Here is a 26,887-nt window from a genome sequence, read left to right as displayed (position 1 = left end):
ACTAGAGAAAGCCCACGCGCAGCAACAAAGACCCAAGTCAGCCATAAATAAATAAATAAATAAATAAATTTTAAAAGAAATATGAACACAGAAAAAAACAATTTGATTATGAGTTTGGTCATAAGTGACAGAAAGTGAACTCAAATTAGCTTAGGCAAAAGGAGAAATGTATTGACTTGTGGAATCAAAGGAAGTGTTGAATAATAAACCATAAGATATGCAAGGAAAAAGCTAGTTCTCATAAATAGTTGAGTTAAAAAACAAAATTCAACTGCTAAATTTTAAAGATCTTATTGACTTTATTCAACAATTCACAAATCAGCAGCACCCAATCTAGCAGATACATAGCAGCTCCAAGCTGCTGTACAAAATGAAAGACTTTCATAGTTCCTAGCAAGAACAAAGAATATTAGGCTAAAAAGTGGAATGGTTATTGCAATGTTACTTTCCTTAGGGTCTATTAGGCAGATTACCTAATTAGAGCTGATCAGGTGATTCCTGATTGACTGGTTTAAGATTCCACTTCTGGGAGATAAAACTGTAATTAAATCTTGGTTTGGTGACCTGAGGCTTAGAATAAGCAACTCCATTTGGAGCCTGTTGCCTTGGTTTTAATAGTCAGAACCAGGGATTTTTAATAGGGTGGGAAATCTTCAGTTCCTCTAATACTCTTCTACTGCTTTCTCCACAAGGCAGGAAAGATGGATGTCATGAGCTCTAACATTTTAAATCTTACAAATTCACCACCTGTTAGCAAATGACTTTGTCTCACTTTAAGAAATCCTAGGGTAGGACGCTTATCTCCCTAATGTGTCTCAGCTATCCACCTCTGGATAAAGGACACCCTGACTAAAAGTTCCTCCAAGACTGCATACAATGAGGAGGTGTACTTTCACAATGCAAAATCTGGGTGCTGCTCTCAGAATGCAGAATAGATGCTGGGCATCCACAAACCACAGTTGCCTACTCTAGGACCCAAAAGAATATAATATTTGGAACCTAAATAACAGCACATAATTATCCTTGAAACAAGGGTTCCACCTCACCTTCCATGTTGAGCACCGTGATACTGTGATTTATAATATGAAATATATGTTGGTCTTCAGCCCTGTTTCCAGCACAGAGCTCCTAAAACACTTGGCATTTCCTAAGTGAAAAGAGCAATAAAGGTCTTGATATTCATAACAAATCCCTTTCAACCACACCTGAGTTCATGTTAATGCGATGACCTTTGAAAAGCACCTAGAGAAGGGGGCTGGTTGCCAGGGGAACCCATCACGCGATTGGAGGGTTGGAACTTTTCAGTCCCACCCCCTCACAACACAAAACACCTCTGGGGAGGGAAGAGCGGCTGGAGGTTAACTCTATTGCCAAGGGCCAATTATTTAATCAATCTTGCCTCTGTAATGAAGCCTCCATAAAAACCCAAAAGAACTGGGTTCAGAGAGCTACTGGGTTGGTGAAAACATGAAGATTTTGGGGGAGTGGGGTGCCTGGAGAGGGCATGGAAGCCCTGAGCCCTTTCCCTATACCTTGCCATGTGCATCTCTTCCATCTGGCTGTTCCTGAATTATATCCTTTTATAATAAACCCGTGATCTAGTAAGTAAAATGTTTCTCTGATTTCTGTAGCCACTCTAGCAAATTAATTAAAGCCAAGGAGGAGGCTGTGGGAACCACCGATCTATAGTCTATCAGAAGCACAGGTGACAACCTGGACTTGCGATTGGCATCTGAAGGAGGAGGGATAGCCTTACAGGGCTGAGCCCTTAACCTGTGGAGTCTGATGTTATCTCCAGGTAAACAGTGTCAGAACTTAGTTAAGTGCTTGGTGGTGTTGAAAAAAGAAAAAAAAACGCACATTGGAATTGGTGTATCAGAGGCCTGTTAGATAATACCATGTTAAAACTGCTTGAATGCAGAGAAAAAAAAAAAAAAAAAAACCTGTTTACAGTTAGTTTTGCCAATAAGTAGCCCAGATTTAGCATTTCTGGGAGTAAGTATTGAGGGAATGTCGTTATAAGAAAATCGTTATACTTACATTGTTACAGTGGTATTGAAGTTTTTCAATAAATAAATTTAAATGTCATTTAATTCTTTAAAATCTGTTTAGAATTTTTAAAACTGAGTTTCATCTGTAATGAAACATGCAATAATTACTTTCTTTCGCCTTACACTGGCAAATAAAATGGTTTAAAACTAGACCAAGCTTAGAGACATTAAAAAAAAAAAAAAATTTGCACTGACATAAAGTCATTGATCTCTAATGGGAAAGAAAAAAAATCTACTGTATATGAAAATAATTTTTCTCAAAAATTACATCCTTTTATTTTTATTGTGACTAGGCTTCAGAAAAGAGCATACTTAAAAAAAAAATACAATTCATGTGATTCTCTAATATACTTTCCACAAATCATAAGCCTAGTGTTTTGAAAATATTTCCACAGCAACCAATTTCAGTGACATAAATTGAGGAGGGTACATTCAGGTATTTAATAAGGTAACTATTTTATAAAGACAAATATCTTATTTTGAAAATAAAATATATTTTCTACTGAAATTATACACAGAAATACAGAGATAACAAAGTGATTCCTTGATAGAAAAAAAACCACTTCATAAATCATTCTAAGGCAGTTTATGTTTCAAGTTTCACACTTAAAGGAAAGCATAATACCTTGTTTCTTCCAATCTATCATAATAAAAAGTGAAGTGGGGGCTTCCCTGGTGGCGCAGTGGTTGAGAGTCTGCCTGCCGGTGCGGGGGACACGGGTTCGAGCCCTGGCCTGGGAGGATCCCACATTCCGCGGAGCGGCTGGGCCCGTGAGCCACAATTACTGAGCCTGCGCATCTGGAGCCTGTGCTCCGCAGCAAGAGAGGCCGCGATAGTGAGAGGCCCGCGTACCGCGATGAAGAGTGGCCCCCGCTTGCCACAACTAGAGAAAGCCCTCGCACAGAAACGAAGACCCAACACAGCCATAAATAAATAAATAAAATAAATAAAATAAACCCAAAAGTTTAAAAAAAAAAGTGATACTAACATGATTTCAGAAACTAAACTATGCTTATCATGTAATAGTCAATCATATAAATTAAGTAAAATATAAAATCTTAACATTAATCACTACAGTGTAATTATTTTCATCTATGTCTAAATATCTGTATCAAATTATATTTATATGAAAGGCACCTGACAAAGTACATAAAGTAGTCTCCCTTTACTTACATCTTAAAAGGAAGATCAGGACAAGAGTCCAAGTATTCATTTGTAAGTTTTGCTTTCCTATACAACCTACACATTTGCAAATGCATGGGAAATGGTTAATAAGCTCAGAAATAATTATTTCCCAGACCAATCCCTATGTAGCTATGTATGTAATCCATTCTGTATGTATTTTCAGGCAAGATCCCACAATGTACCTACCCTCAATGGTCACAGCATTTTTACAACTGCACCATTTCTTTAGGTTTAATGAGGCATAAGTAAATACCTACCAAAAACACTATCATATTTTAAAGACCATTTTAAAACATACAACATATTAAACATACTTTAAAATAATTAAAAGGCACTCAATCCATCAGTTAGACCAGTCTTGGGCATTAACATGGACACTTTTTTTTTTTTTAATAAATTTATTTATTTATTTATTTTTGGCTGTTCTGGGTCTTCACTGCTATGTGCGGGCTTTCTCTAGTTGGGGCGAGTGGGAGATACTCTTCATTGCAGTGTGCAGGCTTCTCATTGCAGTGGCTTCTCTTGTTGTGGAGCATGGGCTCTAGGCGCACGGGCTTCAGTAGTTGTGGCACTCAGGCTCAACAGTTGTGGCTCGTGGGCTCTAAAGCGCAGGCTCAGTAGTTGTGGCGCACAGGCTTAGTTGCTCCACAGCATGTGGGATCTTCCCAGACCAGAGCTCGAACCCGTGTCCCCTGCATTGGCAGGCGGATTCTTAACCACTGCACCACCAGGGAAGTCCCAACATGGACACTTTAATTCTAACAAATTTTCCTCTCATTTCTCCCTTTCCCTCTTCCTGTCCTTTCCCAGAAATTCCTTTCCAAAAGATGGCAATCAGGGATATACTACAAAAGCATCCTGTAACAGAAATAATGAGACTAATGCTGGGAAAAAATGAAGGTGAGTTTTGCTATCATTTGAGAAGTTAATGCATGACAAGAAAATTTCAACAGTGTTTGCTGACCCTGCTCATTCTGAACCATGAAATTGTTTGAGCCACGCAAATTACTAACCATGATAAAAATAAGGGATTCTACAGATATATCATTCCTATACAGTACAGCCCAAAGTGAACACGCCATGGATACTGTGCACTAGAAAGCAAGGAGGTGGGCAGAGGAAAGGAGGGAAGGGAAAATGCCAGAGGCAGTATGTAGTCACACAACCCAGGCCCAGTTAGTGGGAAGCTCTGTCCACATGAGAACCAGTACAGCATAGTGGTTAACCACATTGATTAAATAATCACACTTTCCAAGTGTGATTCCTGACTTGGTCATTTTCTAGCTGTATGACCTTGAGCCAGTTGCTTAATATCTCTGTGCCTCCATTTCCTCATATGCAAAATTGGTCTTTATTAATCTATAAGGGCTGCCATAACAATATACCACACACTAAGTGGCTTAAACAATACATTTATTTTCTTGAAGTTCTGGAAGTCCAAGATCAGTGTGCTATCAAGGTTCTCCTGAGGGTTCTCTCCTTCGCTGGCAGATGGCTGCCTTCTCCCTGTGTCCTCCCATGGCCTCTTCTCTGTGCACTTGCATCCCCGGTGTCTTTCTCTTCTTATAAAGACACCAGTTCTATTGGATTAGGGCCCCACCCTTATGACCTCATTTAACTTTAATTAGCTCATTAAAGGCTCTACCTTCAAATACAGTCACATTCCGAGTTAGGACTTCAACATATGAATTGGGGGGGATCACAAGTCAGTTTCTAAGAGTGTATAACAGTAATACCTACCCTCAGATGATGTAGTGAAGATTAAATGTGTTAATTTACATAAGGTGTCTGGCACATGGGACATACTATGTAAGTGCTTACTATTAGGCTAAGTTCCATTAAATTTACATTTCTAACGAGTACTCACAAATCACAGCATCAGGTGGATGAAAACAGACATTAGTAATCTGTCTTTAAAATGTCTTGTATGGGAATGGTGATATCTTTGGGGAAAATGTAGGACACATCTTTCTGGAAACATTTATCTCAATTCAAAACCAGGGTGGTTAATATAGAAATGTTAGTAGTTCCTAACCAGGAGCAAAACCAATATATAGGTTTGATTTTCTCACATTCCCAGTGGGACACAAAGGCTTTTTGTGTCTCAGGATTATGTACTGATAAAGAATGCGGAAGGAATGTTTATGAGGAAGCAGACAAAAGCAGCCTGACTCCCATGTATCCACACTTGGCAGCTGTACTGTAGTTTGGGTTATACCAATAATTTCCAATTATTTTACCTGAGGTCAATTCCCAAGCTGGAAAACAGTGATGAGAACGTCAGATTAATTTAGACAGACTCAAGTACTCACACGAACACCAAAATCTACCACCAACTTAAAATCAGGCTTACATTAATATATAATTTTTTATCTTGTTACTTTTTCAATCGCCCTTCATGATCCTGGTCAGGGCTCTGTGTACCACATACATGACGGGTGCAGAAGAAAATGGCTGATAGCAGAAAGGACAAGGGTAGCAAAAATTACAACAAGCACAGGATGCTAAAAGCTAAGCAAGGCTGCTAGGTAACTAAGAGCCCAAGCATTAAGGCAGGAAGAGTTCTAGGTGATGAAGCTCCCCCTGGGAATTGATTCACCAATGTTCCCAATTTTTTAAATGAATTTAACATAATCTTCTAATTGTGGAAGACTGATCCTATCGCTCCCCTGCCTAAAACCCTTCAATATCATCAGGTTGTCTCCAAGATAAAGTCGACAATCCGTGGCACAAGACCCAAGGGTTTTCCAATCTAGCCCCAACAACTTGCCACATTCGCCTCTAGTGTCTTCAAAGACACCAGTACCAGTTCTTACTGCTTTATTTCTGGGCCCTTCACAGGCTACTCTCTCTGCCTAGAAAATCCTCCTTGGCTCTCTCTTAACCTTCTCATTCCTGCACGTCTTTAGATCTCAAAACTGCTATCACTTACTAGGTAAACTCCATCCAACCATCCCCAATTGAGTAATCTGGCTCTTCAGTGTGTTCCCACAATGCCAAAGCCTAACACTATTATCGAATTTATCATACTGGTACGCTGTAAATATGTAAGCCACTCCCCTGTTCTTCATCTGGAAACTCCAAGGGTAAGACTTAACACAACTGTTCCCTCATCTGTGCTGCTTTTCTCGACTTTTCCAGGGAGAGCCAGTTTTTCCCCAGTCTGTTCTCTCTCAGCACTTCATTCCTAAGTGAGTTAGAATGTTTCTCAACAAGTCCATTTCTCTCAACAGACTGAAGTTCCTGGAGGGCAAAATCTAAACAGACCCCAACACAGTGCCTAGCATACACTCATGGCTTAACACATTTGCTGTTACTAACTGGCTATTCATGAATTTGCTTGAGGTTTTGCAGACTAGGTCTTATGCTGAAGTTCATCGTGACCAGTTTTTTAAAAGCATATAATAATTTAATTAAATCAGGTGTTATGTTAAATAATAAAATAAGCTACATTCTGGTAAGTTTTGACAAAGATTTTCCCTTCAAAATACATCTCTTACAATTCGTATTATTATACTTCAGACAAGACTTAGGAAGTTTTCTGACCAGCCAGAATTACAGTGTGTAAATAAGGAACAGCTTTGAAACCGCTGCCCAACAGCTGGAGGACTCAGTAGGAGCCCCAAAGTAAGAAAACACTTGTTTCCTGGGGGGGTAAAAGCTTAGAGCCAAACACAATGGTACAACAGAAACAACAAAACAAGAAAAAAACGTTTACAGGATTTATCTTGACTCTTTGGGAAAGAAAATAAAATATTACAAGCCTTCTATCGAAGGGGCACCATGCCGTCATGCAATCCAAAAGCATTTTAAAGTCTGCCCATGATGTTTTCTAGTAAACATTTCCGAAAGAGCCTGAAACTTGATTTATGTGCATGAAAGGGAATTAGAGTATACCTCCTACACTTTACAATTCACGTTTAAATTGTCATAATGCCCTCAAAGTATGTGGGGAAAAATAAGAGTTGAACTCCTATTTTTCTGACTTTAGTAAGCAGCCAAATGGTAAAATCTTTGCTATTTTCCAAAAAAAAAGATTCTCAGTTCTCATATGTGTCCATTTTCTAAGACAAGTCATTAAAGAAAGCAATTTTTTTAAAGTGTTCTTCCTTCCTCCGTATCTTATTACACACCAACTCCATGCAATCTAAAAGAAACTGTGTATATATGTAAGGGTTGGGGCATACATATACAGATATATGTATTTATATATACTCTAAAGAAGAGAAAGGTAACAGGGGAAGAACTTCGAAAAGAGTAAAGGCTATCACTCAAGGAAGCTAAAGTATAAAGGAGAGAAAGAATCAGTACAGAAAGGTGCCCGAGGATAAGGAGCCAGCTGTTTGGAACTGAAATGGGTAATTTTCAATGACTAAGTTTTCAACAGACACACATGTACATATATTTACACATATCCCTTAAACCACAGTAGAAAGGGAAACAATTTTGAAAAGTTAGAATATTCAATCATGATGCCTAAAATACAATCAAGCAGGGGAAAAGTAACATGCAAATTTGTTTTTAAATTCTTAGGGAGGCAAAGGTCCAAAGCACCCAAATTTCATGTTCTCTATCTTGGTAAATGTTACAGTTTAAACCAGGTGCTTAGGCAGCATCTCTCATCCTTTCCTCTAAATCCCCACAAATCTGTCAGTAAGCTCTATCGTTCCTACCTTCAAAATACCTCTCTTACCTGTCCGTTCTCTCACCTTACCGTCATCCAGACCACTATCATCCCTGAGATTACCAGGATGTCCTCCTAACTGGTCTCCCCCAAATCCATATGGCCTTATCCAAACCATTTTTCACACTGTTCTCAGAGTGATCCTTCTAAAATGAAAATCGGATGATGTCTTTCGCCCACTTTGGTTCCCCTTTTTCCTTATAACAAAATCCTCACAATTACTTATAGACAAGCTCCTCTTCACAGTCTCCTCTCCAACCACGGTCGGCTTTTGTCAGTTGCTACAAAATACCACCTTCTCTCCAGTCTTCATGCCTTCATGCAGGCTGTGCTCTTTGCTTGGTATCTTCTGCCCAGCTTTCTTAAAGTCAAGAATTCCCGTTCACTCTTGGGTTCTCAGTGACTTCAAGGCAAGGGTAATCTTCCTGAGAGAACTTCTCCTTATATTTCTCCCTACATTTCTTTATAGAACTTTACAACCTTATCATTACTTAATTATGTATAAGTATCTGTTTAACATCAGTCTACCCTAGACTTTAAGGACCATGAGGAAAGGTCCATGATGTAAGGGACCATGTCCTCAGTCCCTAAAAACATGCCATGGTGAAGATGCTCAATGTATATTTAAAGATTCACTGAGTGTCCTCCAAAATCTTGGGAGAAGAAGCAGGCCTAATGAGGAAGTCTGATCTTAGATTACAGCAATGTGATAGCTGGAAAAAAACAATTTCTTAAATCTTGAGGTTGAAAAGTAGGTTAGACAGAGAGGGAGCTAGTCATAAAATCCTGTCTTGTAGTAAAGTGAAAAACAAAGAATATTAATTATAAAATTCTTCCTATGATTGTTATATACTTCATCTAGTAAGGAATTTATCATATACTTTATATCTTGACAGTTTCTATCTAAATGCTATACATATAGTAGTATTTAATAAATGACTATTTTTAATATAAACTATTAAGTCAAAATGAAATAACTTAAATTTAATTTAGGATCTGGGATTTTGAGACCAGGTCCAGATTTAATCTGTACATGGCCTTGTCCTAGAAGATCCTAAAGACAGCAATATTTAAAATAATGTCACTTCCTTTAGCTTGACCATTAGTAAAAACATACACAGCCTTTAAAATTATTACCATCCAGTGAAATTCATTATCTTCTAAACAAACAAACATTGTATAAACCAACTCTGCTTCTAAATAAATGTTACACACGGTATCATAATGAACTAACGATGATGTGATGTGACATTTTCAGGTGCGGCTTGTGGAACTGCTCTCATTTTATAATAAAATTCTTTATAAACAGAAAAGATGATAGTTTTCCCTCAGAAATTTTTACTCAAAATATGTTTATAATGCATGGCATCACAGTAAACTAAAGAAGGCCAGAGGGGCTCTGGAATCAGTAAAACATTACAGGTAACAAACATTAGATTACTTATAAACTAAAAGGGATAATATCCGAAAAGGATAACAAAATAACCCTATGCCATAACCCTTCCACACACACAACAGCATGGGACTAATCACTTATAAAATTGCCTTATGGTAATTGTCAACATTGGAGATGACTGTATTCTACACTGCCAGCAGTGAAGTAAATTTTCACTTCAGAGGTATAAAATAAACATTCAAGTGCTAATCAGTAACAGAACACTAATCTTAATATAATAGTTTTAAGCTGCCAGGGAATGAGGGCCTGAATAACGTTAAACTCCCTTTTTAAATATTTTTAACTTAATTATCCCTGGCTATACACTGAAAAAATAAAACTTTTAAAACAAAGTAGACAGAAATAAAATTAACTCTAAATACTTGAGATTTTTATCTTGCTTTGAAATGAGTAAATGTAAAATTTCACACTTAACCAAGTAACATCAAAAATGAGAGTTGTACACTTAAATACTTTGGCTTTCTTGTTTTGACTGAATCCTTCCCATTTCCCCTCCTTTATTTCTCATTATTCCATCACTCTTACACATTCTCTCCCAGTATTAATTCATGCATATTTTGAGAAGCCCTGTGCTCTTAGTTTAGATCCAAAGTTTAAGTGATTATCACTTATCAGAAGGGTTTTTTCCCCTTTCTGTCGATCTAACTAACACAAAAACAGTAAAATCTCATTAATTGAAGGTGGTGTGAGGTGATTCTGTGAATCATTTTAAATTTTGAATTGATGAATACTTTAAAAGAAAAAATTTTTTATACTTCAAAGTACTGTTTCTAACAGTAAGTGTTTTTTAACATGTTGACTAACATTAAGTCCTCTAGAGGATTTTTCTCATGAATAGGTATGGATGCTTTGCTATTAGCATACTGTTTATATCTGAAGTGTGAAAAAGTAAAACAATTAGTTCTCTTAGGAACTGTAAATAAATCCCCTGAAACTGTAGTTATCCTATTTCCTTAACACTTTTTTTCTCAAGTTGTTAAAAAGATAAATCACAGCCACACTTGCATTCGAAGGACCCTAACTTGCAATCTAAGGACAATTCCAGAAGGCCTGCCCCTCCCTGCAGGGGCCCAGGAATCCACATTTGGGGTATTTCTTTGAGAAATCTCAGCACTTGGAGTATGGGGGCTCTTCCTGCCCACTTAAACTAACCACCTCCCTCCAACCCACTCATGAGACGTTTACTCAGCTCAATAAACAACACTTGGCAAAGAGCCTGCCTCTACTTAATTTGCATCCCAATATCCTCCTGTGCTTTTAGTTAAGACTAGACTCAGGAGCTGCTGGAGAAGAGAGGCATCAATGCTCCTCTGTCCAGATAACTTCCTGTTCCTCTAAATGTTGAGAAATCTGCTTAATGACGACAACGTTCATAACTCTAAGCCTCTGAATGTATACTGAATTATGAGGTTATTCCATACTGACATACAAAATGCAAAATATGCATGTTTTTATCATTATATCCTGAAATTAGGCCACAGAATAAATACGGAGTAAAAACATACCAGATGGCCACATAGATAGAAAGACAGATGACTGGGGGGAGAGAGAGAGAAAGAGAAAGAGTGAAAGAGAAAAGAAAGAGACAGAGACAGAAGGAGAGGAGACAGGCAGTAGACAACTGGCTACTTTACTGGCTACTTGTATTTGTTAAAATACCTCCACTCAAAAGTTTTATCATCAATTGGAGGTTTTATGTTTGCTTTCTGTTCCACTGCTGTTGTTTTTCTATACATCTTGGATATCTTTTTATTTAGAACTTTTTAGATGTTCCACTGAATATCACCACTGGTATTTCAAATTTTTGTTGAAAATAAAGTTTTATTTACACAGTGTTATTTTTCTTTTAAAACCAAGATGCGGGTTTATTTGAAGACACATGTAGATAATGAGCTTGTACAGGTATGTCCAAAGTACATTTGCCTTCTGTTGTTCTGTAAAGAATATCACCAAAATAGGAAAAGTAAATATAAATAAAAATCATAGCTACTTTATTCACAACATCTTGTCATAAACAAGAAACAAAAACTATTAAAAGTACTCGACAGGAATGATCTCTACTCATGAAACAATGAATTGGAGACTTGTGAGTTTGAAAAATACTTTAAAAGGCACTTAAATCCGACCATCTCTAGTCAAACCTGGTAGTCAATGAAGCCTCTGAAGAGGCAGAGAGCAAGTTACTGTACTACTAATACCTTACTTTGTGTATAGCTCCTTTAAGGTTAGAAGAGCATATTTACATCAATTACCTTACTTGATCCTTACAAGCCTGTAAAGAGTTAGGGTGGTGGTGGTAGCATTCTCCCCAATGGAGGGTAAGGAAAGAGGCCCGGGTAAGTTAAATCAGTAATTTGCCAAATTAAGCAAAACCTGTGCTCTTTGTAATCTGCTAGAAGTGCCACAACATAATAGCTAAAGAATGACCTTGGAGTTTATAAACAGTTGACTTTGGACACATCACAGACCTAGGATTACTTCATAGGATTGTAGCGAGCATTATGTGAAAAAAAGTGTAGAGGCTTTCCCACTTTTTTGGTCAGAGCCACAGAGGAAAATTCATATCACATTGTGACTCAGTACACAGAAACATAAAGATAAATAAATCTATGTAATAAAGACCAAAGTTTCAAGAAACAATACTTCCTCTATAAGATACATGCTTATTTTTATTATTGCTGTTATTAATATATATTCTTCTATTTCATTTTTTTAAAAACTGGTTGCTACCAACTAAATTGAATTTGGTACCCACAAAATGGGTGGTCACGTGCATTTTGAAACTACTGAGCTGAGGCTTATAAAGTTCTTAGCTCAGTGCTGGACCCAGTAAACCCTAAAATGTTAGTTACTGAAAATAATACTTCTAAAAGTAAATGTCATCATAGGTTAGTGGACCTAAAACATTAAAAAGGATATATTTTTTGCCCTTGAAATGACAGTCTAGACGTGACCTGTAAACAACCCAGAGAAATATACACTAAGGGCTTCAGTTACTGACACAGATCAGGTAAAATCCTGATGCTCAGGTAAAATCATTGTTGTGTCATGTCATCAGGCTTCAGTGAAAAAGTGGCTAAATATAGTGAGAAATGAATTACAGATCTTTATCAGGCTCTGCTGAATAAACAGTGTTGAGATACAAAATAATGCAAAGTGGAAGTTGTCTCTCAAAAACAGATGCTCTAAAATGGGTGGTCCCAGCTAATATAATCATGTGATTAACTCAGAATGGGGGTGGGGGGAGTCTTTCATTTCAATCACTGTGACCACTCTTGGTAAGCTTTCCAGCCTTATGAATTACAATATACCTAGCATAATTAAATCTTTGATTATACAGCTAATTCAGTTATCTTTGTGAATATCAATTAATTGCTAGAGTATTCTAGGCATAAAGATAAGAGACTGAGTTTAAAGTCTACTGATCCCAGGTCACACAGTAGAAATTGATTTTATAAAGTAAATCCCTGAGAGTTTATATGAACATATGCCTCTTTTTTATGACCATGTAAGTGCAGAAAACAGAAGTTTCAATTACATACTACAGGCATAACTTGTTTTCCTGCACTTGGCTTTACTACACTTTGCAGATACTGAGTTTTTTACAACTTGAAGGTCTGTGACAACCCTGTGTTGAGCAAGTCTTTCAGCGCCATTTTTCCAACAGTACTTACGTACTTCATGTCGCTGTGTCACATTTTGGTAATTCTCACAGTATTTCAAATTTTTTCATTATTATTATACTTGTTAAGGTGATCTGTGATCAGTGACCTTTGATGTTACTACCACAACTCACTGAAGACTCAGAGGATGGTTAGCATTTTTTTAGCAATCAAGTATTTTTTAATTAAGGTATGTACACTGTTTTTTAGACATACTGCTATTGCACACTTAATAGACTCCAGTATAGTGTAAACGTAAGTTTTATATGCACTGGGAAACCAAAAACTTCGTGTGACTCTCTATTTCGATGTTCACTTTATTGCAGCGGTCTGGAACCAAACACACAACATCTCTGAGGTATGCCTGTACACGTTTTGTTAATACTGAGTAATATTTGTCTCTTTTTTCCCACTTAGTTTCTTCAAGAATGGGAGACCACTAATTGAGAAGAATTAAAATCTATATTTTGTTTTGATTAGACTGGAAACATTTTGTTATGGAATTAGTTTCAAATTGTAAAGTTTGGAATGCTTCCAATTTCTTGAAATTGTCTTATATGAGGGAAGACAGATTTTCCCCAGATATGAGATGAAAGATTTTATATTAGATATACAGAGAGAAATCCATTTTGCCAAAATAAGTCACTTGGGCACAGTCAGCACTTTGTCATATTGCAAAACTCAGTGAACACATACATACATACACACATACACACCCTCCTATCAAAAAGAAAAAAACACACGTACACAACATATTCACTATCTGCCAATTTCAAAAAAAAAATCTTGCAATATACTCTAAAGTATGCATATCTTACTTTTAGACACTAACTTCTTTGTGGGCAGAGCCTAAAAAAGGCATACGGGCATGCACAGGAATTTTCATTTAGCAGGTTTAACCTATAGGACATTTTTTAGAACATGGAATATTCTTGCCTTATAGAAATAAATATAAAAGAGCATGTGTTAAAACAAACATTTCATTTGTATTTGATACTGGTAGAGATTAAATAATGAAAAAATGTTTAAATCAAGCAAAAGAACCAGAAGTAACTTTAGCTATCAACTGCATAATTCAGTGGAAAATAATAATATAAAATATCATTAAACCAAGACCTCAAATAAATTTACGATAAGAAATATATGCTTTACATAAAAAAGGTAGATTTTGTAGATGTTAATTTCATATACATCAAGAAAAAAATCCACCAAAGCAATGGAAAGCAGAATGTGATGCAAATCCATTCACTGTCACTGACATTTATTCTCTAAATATTTCTGAATACACAAATGCTGGGTGGGCCACAAGCAGTGTGTTATTACCAGGATTATATAATAATTTTCGTGCTATACTGGCTGGAAACCCACTACCTACTGTGTAGTATTCTGGCAAAGATGGTGCTTAGCATGAAAATGCACATAATTCAAAGGCAATGACAAGCTTACTCTTTAAGTAGACTTAGCAGGGCTCTACATTAACAGTCCTTAAGGAGAACCTGACTACTGACACCAACAACTTCCACCAAAGACGTTCACCCTGGGCAGTGAGGAAACTTGAGTTAAACAGAAACACAGTCTTCTTGGGACTTTTCCTGAGATTAGGCTCTACAGTGGATGCCCCAAAGCCTCTGACATCAGCATTTTATATCGATGAACCTAAACCTTGTTGATAACCGAATCCTCACTAATGGGTTTCAAGATGGACTTAGTCTTTCTCACTAAATTCTGCTGTTCGGAAAGAGTGTTCTAGAAAAGCCCCATAATTAAAGAGGATCCACTCACTGGGCCCCTCACACCCATATCCAAGATTATAATGCACCACATGGTACGCTGGAGCAAGCCTATACCAGCACCTGACAGTCAGTTATTAAAATTTTCAGCAATTTTGTGAGCCAGTTGTTAATAACAGCCATTAAAAAATTAAATTATAAAAACTTACATTTGAATAAATTATATTTAAAACAGAGGTATTAACTCAAAACTCTTCACTTCCTAATTATTTTACTATTACTACATTTATGTTTTGAGGTTATTTCCTTCTCTTATGTCTGTATGGTGCAAATACCATACTGTGCTGTGCTACCATGCACCTCTTCCCAACTCTGTGTCAGTGACGTTGGTAATTTGAAATCAGCCATAGGGAGGAGTATTTACATGGTGGAAATTGGCAAATGCTAAAACTTGAATTTCCGTGGGGTTTTTTTTTTTTTTTGAGAGTTGATTATTAAACATTTACCACCATCACCATTACTTCCTCATTTTTCCATGAGCATTGTGTGCCTGTTCTTGGGAAGTCTGCCATGGTTGGCATTCTGATCCAGAAAGGCCTAACTAATCACCCCCAGAGTGAGTGTCCTTTGCCCATGTCCTGATGGTCCTTGCCCCATGTCTCTCTCATTCAGAGTACCCCCCTACTCTGAATTATACCTTTTATATTTCTAGATCCCAACTAGTCTGTGAGTATAGGGACTTAGTCAACTTTTTCATCTTTTTGCCCTCTGGGCTAAACACACTGCTTGGCACAAAATGGACATGCATTAAACGCTTGGTGAACTTAACCAAATTAACATGAAAGAACTTAGACAAGCTCTGCCATATACATCTTAGTGAATCAAGAGGCCACTAGCTCACCAGCCTCTAACAGGGATCTTAATCTATCATATGAGTGCACATAACAATGCTGCCTGCCCCAACAAGGTATTGCTAAAAGGAAAGTGCTAATAATTTAGACTGGTATCTCCTACTTTAACAAGCTCAAAAGAATATTATATTTGACATGCTGTCATTAAAGTTTAAGTCTATTGCCATAATGTACAGAATAGACACATCCTTTTTGTCATTGCTCACATAAAAGACAACACTTGGTGTAGCCATAATCCCAACAACAATAGATGAGGGTGTCAACAACTATAAGTCTCCACCTCAAAGGAAAACTCTCACTGTTTTCAAGGCATTGGCACCTGAAAAAATAAATGCTGATATGACATCCTGCCCCTCCTTTCTCTCGTCCTCTTTACCTGACTATATTTGAAAGCAACATGAGACACTCTTAATAAAATTACATGCTTTTCGAAAATGTGTTGGCAACCAGGGAAGCTTGTGGTGTAATTATGAATGAGTGATGGCGTTGGATAGAGTGCTTCTATTACTGTCCTGACTGCAAACTGTGAGCAAACTGTGAAGAGACCAGGAAAGATCTTAAATAGATACTTCAGTGAACAGCATGTACTTGTGGGAAACCCAAAGCACTGCCCTATGGATTCCTGTACCTAAGCTAAAGAAGTGAACAACAGCCCTCAAAGCAATTCCCAGGCCTCACCTAGGATCTGCACTCCTGATAAGAATGGGCCAGACGGTCCAGCGGTTAAGCCTCTGTGCTTCCAATACAGGGGGCGCAGGTTCGACCCCTGGTCGGGGAACTACGATCCCACGTGCCAAGCGTCCAAAAAAAAAACAAAACAAAACCAGGATTCCTTATCAAATCCTCCTGGGTGAGGACACATAGTTTTCAAGGGCAGGAGCCCACTGTGTCCCCCTTTGCCTGCCAAGCAAAAAAGCTATCCTTTTCTACTTCACCCAAAACTTCGTCTCCAAGATTTGATTTGGCACCGGTGCACAGAGAAGCTGAGCTTTCAGCATCAGGGGGAGGGGCCCAACAGTGCCCAAGATGGATTTTTGTAGGAAGGATGAAGTCTTAGAGTCAGAATTAACTTGATTTAAGGAAAATAAATTTAGCAAACTAAGATTCATACCCAATATATTTGTTTGATCGTGTAGCTCCCTCTTTCTTACCTCTCCTCTCTTAAAAGTGGATTACTGGGGCTTCCCTGGTGGCACAGTGGTTAAGAATCTGCCTGCCAATGCAGCGGGCATGGGTTTGAGCCCTGGTCCAGGAAGATCCCACATGTCACAGAGCAATTAAGCCCATGTGCCACAACTACTGACCCTGCGTTCTAGAGCCTGCGAGCCACAACTACTGAGCCCGCGCACCTACAGCCCGTGCTCCGCAACAAGAGAAGCCACTGCAACGAGCAGCCCGTGCACCGCAACGAAGAGTAGCCCCCGCTCGCCGCAACTAGAGAAAGCCCGTGAGCAGCAACGAAGACCCAACGCAGCCAAAAATAAAAATAAATAAATTTATTTTTTAAAAAGTGGATTATCATTTGTATAAGCTATAATATATATATACATATTTTTCCCCATATACCCCCTCTCCTCACACACTCACAGCCTCCCCTACTCTCCACATCCCACACAAGCGTGGTATGTTTGTTACAATCGACGAACCATATTGACTCATCATTATCACCCAAAGGCCATCTTTACTCTTGATGTACATTCTATGGGTTTTGACAAATGTATAATGACATGTATCCACCACTGCACTATCATACAGTCTCACTGCCTTAAAGCTCCTCTGTGCTCTGCCTGTTCATCCCTCCCCTCCCCCACTGCCCCACAACCATTCATCTTTTTACTGTTTCCATAGTTTTGCCTTCTCCAGAATGTTATATAGTTGGAATTATACAGTATGTAGCCTTTCAGATCGACTTTTCACTTCTTAATATGCATGTCTTTTCATGGTTTGATAGCTCATTTCTTTTTAGTGCTAAATAAATATCTCATTGTCTAAATGCACCCACGTTTATTTATCCATTCACCTACTGAAGAACATCTTGGTTGGTTCAAGTCTTGGCAATTATGAATAAAGATGTTATAAACATCCAAAAAAAAAAAAAAAACAGACCAGGAAAGGTCACAATCTACTCTCAAAATCTAAGACTTTGCCTTAAGAGCAAGGAGTCAGAGCACCTGGTCCTTCAAGAGATATCTGCACCTGGTTATGGGCTTGTCCAATTCCCTCATGCAAAAAGATTGGAAGCCACAGTCTGAACCACACTAACTAGAATTTACAGTTCCTGTATAGATTATTATATTTAAGTATACGGTCTATTATACATAGGTCTGTCATTCTCAGTCTTCTTCTGATTCAATATCCCTTATGTTTGTTATGAAATATATAAGGATCAGTCTGCTTTCCAAATAACTGGGTCATGATTCTGGAGCAGACAACAAACGGTCAAGGTACACATCCCCTTTTTTGAATGGATCTATATTTAAGATTACATGTGCTGGGACTTCCCTGGTGGCACAGTGGTTAAGAATCAATCCTCCTGCCAATGCAGGGGACACAGGTTCGAGCCCTGGTCCGGGAAGATCCCACATGCTGTGGAGTGGCTGGGCCCCTGTGCCACAACTACTGAGCCTGCACTCTAGAGCCCACGAGCCACAACTACTGAGCCCACGTGCCACAACTACTAAAGCCCACGCACCTGGAGCCCGTGCTCCGCAACAAGAGAAGCCACCGCAGTGAGATGCCTGTGCACGGCAACGAGGAGTGGCCCCTGCTGGCCGCAACTTGGAAAAGCCCGCACGCAGCAACGAAGACCCAACGCAGCCAAAAATAAATTAATTAATTTTTTTTTAAAAAACAACTCACTTAAGATTACATGTGCCACAGAAGTTTTTGGGTATTTTTTAAAATAAATTTATTTTATTTATTTTTGGCTGCATTGGGTCTTCATTGTTGTACGCAGGCTTCTCATTGCGGCGGCTTCTCTGGTTGCGGAGCAGGGGCTCTAGGCGTGCGGGCTTCAGTAGTTGTGGCTCGCAGGCTCAGTAGTTGTGGCTTGCAGGCTCTAGAGCGCTGGCTCAGTAGTTGTGGCACACGGGTTTAGTTGCTCCGCAGCACGTGGGATCTTCCCGGGCCAGGGCTCAAACCCGTGTCCCTTGCATTGTCAGGCGGATTCTTAACCACTGTGCCACTAGGGAAGGCCCAGAAGTTTGTTTTTTAATGCTCCTTTTTATTAAGACATGAACCTGGTCATACAGTGTACCAAAATGACAACATCTTAAGAAACTTACTTTGTAAATGGAGAGGAGCTTATGAAGACCTGCTACCACCAGAATCACAAAGACCCAGTCAGGAGGAGCAACCAGTGAGGATACAAAATTGCATTATTATGGTAAACTGAATATTATAAGAGCACTTATTTCTGCAAGATTCAAGCCTGCAGTACAAATAGCTTCTGACTTAGAAAAAAAAAAAAACTGACAAGAATGTTTAATTATATCTGGGGAGCAAACATTTTCACAGATATAACCCATGGAAAAGGGAAGTTTATTTCAATTAAAGCTAGAAGAGATGCAGTAAGAAGGTGAAAGAGAACAAGAAATCCAAAGCTTGAATTGGACATGAAATCCTTGTTCAAGTTTAGAAGGCTTTCCTCTGCACTGACTGGCCAAAGGGCAGCTGTGCAAGTGAGCTAACAGTTGTCAAAAGTTCAACCAGCCCCACGCTCCATACAGCAGGACTCTAAAAGGGCTTTACCCTGTTGACAATGGCTTGAAAAACAGATTTGAAACTACCAAGGCTAAGGAGGACTAAACATCAACAAAAAGAAAAAGAAAACAAAAAAAAAGTTATCTAAAATTCATAGGTAAACGGCTATTCTAAATGCCCGTAATGTATTTACTTACCGTGTGTCAAATGCAAATGAAGCAGTACAGATATCCTTTTCTATATCCTTTAGTTAAACAACATTCTTTAGGAGCTAAGGAGCCTCCCTATCTCTGCTTAATTCTAATAATCTCATTTCTAAATCTGAGTGCTGCTCCTAGACAAGACACTAGTCTCACTGGGATGGACACTTCTTGAAGTGGTATAGATCACACTTAACTTTCTGGTCAATTCTCATTTTAATCTTATTCCTGAATTAGAGTTTCCATATTTTAACTGAGATTAAATCTCTCCAGGGGTAAGCTGTTTCACCAATGTCCCAAATTTCCCACCTCCTGCAAGCTCCCTAAAAAATGTTAAATGCATTTTCCACAGATTGTTTTAGGCATTTTACACCAAAAACTTGATCACATTCACTCTAGCTCCCACACCCATCACTTGATAGTGTTTTTTGGTTTGTTTCATTTTTGTCATTCTAAGATTCTGATTCTTAGGAATCAGTGTAAATTTGCCTATTGCTTTCATAAACACCGAATTATATTCTTTATAGTGCTTGCTGTGGTCTTTGTTAACCTGGCAGATGAGTTGATCTATTTCAGGCATCCTGTTATCTACTCTCTGCTGGTTTTATTTTAAAGTAAAAGATAATGCAGTCAGAAATTTTAAAAGATAACAGCATGGGATCAGGATATTCTGCAAACATTGTTTAATTTAGTCCAGTAATAATGATGACGATGGCCTCTCGCCTTCTGAGACGGCCCACATTCTGTCTATGGAGTGTGTCTCTCTAAATAAATCCACTTCTTACCTATCACTTTGTCTCTCACTGAATTCTTTCTGTGATGAGACATCAAGAACCTGAGCTTCATTAAGCCCTGAGACCAGGAACCAAGGCCCCCACCCAGGTGGAGGATGGTAACTTCAGGCTGAGCACAAGATGCCTGGAGCACCGCCCTGTTACCTCACCACCAGCCAATCAGAAGAAAGTCATGCACCCTGCAGCCGTCACCCCAAATTTTGCCTATAAAAAACTTCTCCTTGAAAACCATCAGGGAGTTTGGGGTTTTGAGCATGAACCCCAAGGCCAAGGGCCCATTCTCCTTGCTTGGCCCTTCAATAAACATTTCTCTGCTCAAAAACAAAAAGATGATGATGATAATAATACAAGCTAAAGTGGATGAATTTTATTAGTGTGCCAGGCACTCTTAAGCACTTTAACTCAGTATTCCTCAAAACAAACATCTGAGATAGGTACTTGAATCATCCCATTTTACCAGATGTGGAAACTGAAGGAATGTGGTTGGGTCACATAGCAAGGAAATGCCGGAACCAGTATTCACACTCGGGCAGTCAGGTTCCAAAGTCTGTGGTCTTAAATATTATGCTATATATTCTGACTGTCCTTTGCTTAAATATGAAATGGGCATAAAATGTTAGTGACTCGACTAAAAGAGTTTTCTAAATTTCTACTTTTGAAGCTTGGGTCTTCGTAATTTGGCAATTTTGATTTTGCTTCAAAAAAGTTTACACATTTCCAAAATTACTTTTCTCCTTCATTCACCCACTGCAAGTCCTGTGGGCCTCCTTTCATACAGATGTTCAGAATCTCCATTTCCTAGTAAGGCAACAGGTGTATTGAAATGACAGTACTGTTGCTCCCCGTCAAAATGATTGACCCAGGCGCCAGGAATAGAATTTGCTCCGCTTCCAGGATGCAGGTGCAAGGGCAGTTTGGGGGATGGTCAAGGTCCACTCTCATTCCCAGCTGCCTCTCCGGATCCCCTCCCTAGTGGCTGCCCACTGCTCAGGACAACACGCCCCCCTGAAGCAGTAGAGAGGAGACAGGTCAGAGTCGAGGCACCAGCGGCCGTTGATAAGCAGCTGCAGGCACAGCCAGTATGAATCTGCGGCCCAAAATCCAGGGCCTCTGAGCAAGAATGCTGAGGTTGTGAAGACATATTTACATACATTGTCCGCCGTGAGGACGCCTCCCCACCTTCCTCATCCTGCCTCTAAAGGGAGAAAAAGTAAGCTTCCAGAAAACAAACGTGCTCTCTCCTCTGCCGACTTGTTTACACTTCCGATTAGTCAACTTTGGGGAATTTCCACTTGGTGGAATTTTACTATCACTGCAGCATATCTCTGTGTATTTCTTTTTTGGTAAGCTTCTAGTTTTATATGTGTAGAATCAAGGATATGGAAAGACTGCTGACACAATGCATTGTGGACCCACAAATTGTGAGAGACAGACTTCGGCTTTGAGACTTGCCAAGCCACAGGGGTAAGGTCAGTCACAAAACAGCTCCAGACTTCACCCGTGAGTTGCTAAATGCGGAGCTATGCGAAGGTTACCACTGCTTAATTGTCACAAAAGTCATATCTGTGCCCACCAGCATACCCAGGCCCTGCCACAGTACTGACACATAGTAGACGCTCAAAGAACTGTGGAGTGGAAGAGTAAATAAATCGATGCAAACCTTACAATCGTGCTCTCACCAATTAGGCAAACCAGCTCAGACAGCAAGAGCATTTTTTTCTCTCTTCATGAAAATATTCAAGAAGAAAAACTATACACACAACTTGCTATATATGAGCACAGTCCTTAAAACACATGTTCAAAAATTATCAGTAAAAATATTTTATAATCACATAATCTTTATTAACATATCTGGCGAAAGTACAAAAAATGTTTTGGGACACAAGAGAGTAAAACTTACATATATATATGAAACTTACATATATATATATAAAACTTACATATATATATGAAAACATATAAGAGTAAAACTTACAGATATGTGAAAATGGGGGCTAAGTTTTATGATACATAACAAAATTACTCATTGTTCACAAGAATCTTACTGACTCTTCTTTTCCATACCACTTTCCCCAAAAGCTTAGATATGCAAACAACTTAGATGGCAATGCGTAACTTAGATATGCAAATATACAAAGCATCTATTGTTTTCATTTCCGTTCTTCACCATGTATTTTGTGCCTTCAACACAATAATTTCTTTATTATGCAAGTTTCTATTCCCCCCCCAAAAATTTACATTTTTATGGTACTTTCCAATCAGAAAAATACTTTCACATATATTACTCATTTTACCTTTAAAAGTGTCCTATTGAGTAACTAGAGAAGCTATTAAAATGACTCTTCATTGTAATATTCCCATTTTAGTGATAAGGAAACCAAGGTCAAGTAGAAAGGAATTACTCCAAATCTCAGAGCCTGAAAGTGACAGAGCTAAGCGTGGGACACAGTCTTACAGAAGCCCAATGCTCTGTGCACTAAAATGCTCTGTACACAGACCTCCAAAGAATCCAAAGAATCCTCCTGCTCTCTCTGAAGCAGATCGCTGCTAAATCCTTCACCTCATGTACTTCCTAAGTACTTAAATACGAATTTAGATAAAGAGGCAAAAATGGATCAAGACTATACAGCACTCTGCTTCAAACAAGCAGGGTGTTAGGCAAATTATTACAAACTTCACCATTCAGGAGTCACAGCTCTCACACCTGATGAAGGTATAATAAGGGGTAAAAAAAAGAGTCCTAGAGAAAACAGGCAACACACAGAGAAGAAAATAATAATTCATTAAGTTCTTTAAGATAACAAAGGTGTGTGAAAGCAAACCTCCAGTGACAGAAGGAAGCATGCTGAACAAACAGCAGTCAACAACCTTCCTCCCTAACCACTGCCTTCACCCCTAAGTGCCAGGCCAGCTGCTCTGGCCAGAGAAGGGAGGACACTCTAGTCTAAACTGGCACAGCCACACTTGGGCGCCCGATCCTCAGGCACAGACAGCGGCAGGCCGCCTATCTAACTCAGGCCCGGAAATAAATCTCTCACCGTGAGAGGGGGAGGCTAGGCAAACAGCTGCTACTTCTCTACACTTCATTCATTATTCAGTACCTTCTCACAGCAACTCTGTCCAACATCCCATGTTTTCAGATACGCATTATAAAGTCAGGCAGCAAGAGTTGAGAAGATCAAAACTATAAACAAGTTCACCTTCACCTCCTGAGTTGTTCAAAATTTGTTTCCAAAGTGAAGAGTTAACTAGGTTTTCTCTGTGTCAATTAGCATCATTTACCATGGTAGCTTACCCTTTGGCATCTATTGAAAACAAACAAATGCATACATGCAAACACCTGTTCATGCACATATATATGTAAATAAATCCTGCAGGATAACTGAAAAAAACAAGCAATTATCTAAAATGGTCTCTTTCTGGGAATTCCCTGGTGGTCCAGTGGTTAGGACTCTGAGCTTCCATTGTAGGGGGCACGGGTTCGATCCCTGGTCAGGGAACTAAGATCCTGCAAGCCACACGGCGAGGCCAAAAATAAATAAATAAATAAATAAAATGATCTCTTTCATTCACAGACACACAACTTATTATCACCTCATACTTGGAATACTATTCTAATCAAAGCCAGTCAAGTCAGGTTTGCCCTTGGAAACACTGGTTTTAGAACTTCAGAGTACAAACTAAAATAATTTTTTAAAACCTTAAATAATAACTATCTATATAAATAACCACTAAGCAAAAACAACGCAAATGTTTTAATAACAGTGACCAAATAAATCAAAATCTCAAGTTTGACCTCAAGTTCTTTCAAGCTATATGACTTTGGGCAAGTTATAGCAAATTAAGAGGCATTTGTTTCAAAGGTCCCTTTTAACACTCAAAATTCTGTCAAATTTTAATGCTGGACTTATTCAATACTGAGGCAAAGAGAAAACAATCATGAAAATAATAAAATGCATGCTTTAAAGCAGGGCTTAAAGACCAAAAAAGAAACACTCCCTAAATGATGAACAGCTGATCTGCAGTGCACACAAACCTGCCACCATCTGACAGCCTCCTTCCTCTCTTCCTCCTCCACCTCCTTCCCCTTAGAGACTAAGGCTTAGACCACCGTGTCTTCCTGATATTACCACCTAGTGGTCCAGAGCAGGGAACTATCTGCTCCATCTATCTTTTCCCCACCACCTCCTTTCACCCGTGCTCAGAAGGATTATAAATACACACACACGTACACCCCTCTCTGCTTTCACTGCTCACGACTTATTTAATTCTATCTCAAGTAACCACACTGTGGTTTAGGCTGCTTTTCCAGAACCTATCCTTCTATCTGTTGACAACTGATAGTTTCATCCACAGTCCCCTCGCCCCCATCAGTCCACATGACCTGGTTGGGGGACCTAGGGCTGAACCCAGAATGCTAGTAAACTAAGCCAATCCGCCTACTTCCCCTCAGGAGCTGGAGATATGATTCACTGAATCCAAGGCCAGTGAACCGCAGGGCCTTTTCAGGTGCCCAGCACATAGTTCACATTTTCCTAAGGGACCAGAACCTGGAAGCTGCCGAAAGCACCTCGCCTCTACAAGAAGCCTAAGACCGAAGTTCTGGAGCACACCAAAGCTAGGTTGAGCAGGCAGAGAAAGGTCACATCCCAGTGGAATTATGTGAACTCCTAAGTAAAGCTCCACCTGAATTGTCAGTTAGGAGAGACAATAAATTCCCCTTTTGTTGCAACCAGTCTAGGCTGCATTTTCTGCCACTAAGTAACCAAAAAAATGTCTTATTGCTACATCTGTGTATATATTCAATAATGAATCTTGGCTCTACTAGTCCCTCACACTGTCACCTGAGGCAAGTTAATATTTAACCTCTCTAGGCCACAGTTTGCAAAATGGAAATGATGCTGATCTTACAGGATTATGGTGAGGATTTTAAATTACGTAAAACACCGATCATAAGGCCTGGCAGGTTGTAGGCACTCAGTAAATGGCAGTTCCTATTGTTGTTTTGACAACTGCTTTTTGCTCTGTCCTCTCTAATGTGTGAGGGAATAAATGAACCTAATTATTGCTGACAAGAATACAAGTAGAATTAGTACAAACAGCAAGAATTTGGTGTAAAACTAGAAAAGGTAACAAATCAGAGACTTTAGACTTTAAAGTTGTTCAAGATGTATGGAAGTACCTTTGAGAGTTTCTCTCCATCACTAAGTTCTCTAACACTGATCTGTCCACAATTAAACCTCTTCCTTTGAACTCTAATGTCTAAATCAAGTAAACGTGGAAGTCACTGATTTGTATTCATTAATCCAGTAACTACATTTTGTGTATTTAAAACAATACAGGTTAAGCAGACTTTCACTTATAGTATCAAACATGTAGAGAATTCTGCTGTGCACTGCCCCAAACTGCATCTCCTGATATCACAATACTATTATGGGTTAACATTAATTTATATCTCTTGTTTTTCATTAATTTCTGCCATAACCATGTCATTATGCCAGTATTTTCTGAGTCGCTAGTGAATGGCAAAAACAAATAGAGCAATCGTGATTTAATCAGAGACTTCACTGTTCAAACAGGAAGCAAAAGTAGACACATTTAGAATAGTAAATGGATAACAAAACACACTTACAGGCTCATTAATAAGAAGGCAATTAGGTCTTCTGGGAAAATTCATTTTCTCAAAGAATGCTAAAGCAAGCTACAAAATGCAAGTAAAATTGTGTTCTGATATGAACAGTGTACACTGTCTATTACATCATAATTTTTCTCTGGAGAAAACTGACAAGAATCTCTGTTCTTAAATATGAGCACAAAGGATAGTAAAAAGAACACCAGTGATATTTAATGCATTCTACCTAACTCCCATTCATTAAATTTGACTGTCCTATAAATGAGCTCCTTATTACAAAAATCCTTAAAATACACTTAGAAGAGAAAGAGAAATATAAAACAAGAAACTGTAGTTACTAGTTAAAAAAAGAGGGAATTATCGTCTTCCATATCAACATGTCAATATGCAAAGTAAAAATGATTGGCATATATCATGTTTGGTCCCTCAGATAATATGTTTACCTTTAAATATTCTTATATAATACGTTCATAGCTAAAAGTATTCAGCCTTATGTTTATTCTCTCATGAAATATTTTTTTCAAAATTGTCTAAGTATTCTTTTTTTAAAAATCCTGAACAGTATTGTTGTTTTGATGCATCTGGGGTGTTAAATTATAATTCAGTAAATACTGATCAGAAATATAATTCCAGGGAAATTTGTTTCATGTTGTAATGAATCCTTTCACAGTACTCTTACCACTCTACAGTAAAGAGCATGTGGCAAATCTTTTCAAGCTGATCTTTCTTTTTTATTTTTTTAATTTATTTACTTATTTATTTATTTATTTTTGGCTGTGTTGGATCTTCGTTTCTGTACGAGGGCTTTCTCTAGTTGCGGCAAGCGGGGGCCACTCTTCATCGCGGTGCGCGGGCCTCTCACTATCGCGGGCTCTCTTG

General features: G+C 38.6%; 1 protein-coding gene and 1 long non-coding RNA gene across 6 annotated transcripts in view; one reads left to right on the top strand and one right to left on the bottom strand.

Moving 5' to 3' along the window:
- The window catches only part of PTPRK (protein tyrosine phosphatase receptor type K), a 565,097-nt gene that overhangs the window by 530,641 nt on the left and 7,569 nt on the right, over positions 1 to 26,887 (bottom strand). The window lies entirely within an intron of this gene.
- Positions 1,638 to 13,867, top strand: LOC118905066. The gene is made up of 3 exons (XR_005022148.1): positions 1,638 to 1,798; positions 4,048 to 4,137; positions 13,457 to 13,867. It is a non-coding gene; the product is annotated as an uncharacterized LOC118905066 (long non-coding RNA).

Source organism: Balaenoptera musculus, chromosome 12, assembly GCF_009873245.2.
Source record: "Balaenoptera musculus isolate JJ_BM4_2016_0621 chromosome 12, mBalMus1.pri.v3, whole genome shotgun sequence".
NCBI classification, from domain to species: Eukaryota; Metazoa; Chordata; class Mammalia; order Artiodactyla; family Balaenopteridae; genus Balaenoptera; species Balaenoptera musculus.
This window is presented reverse-complemented; position numbering and strand designations above follow the sequence as displayed.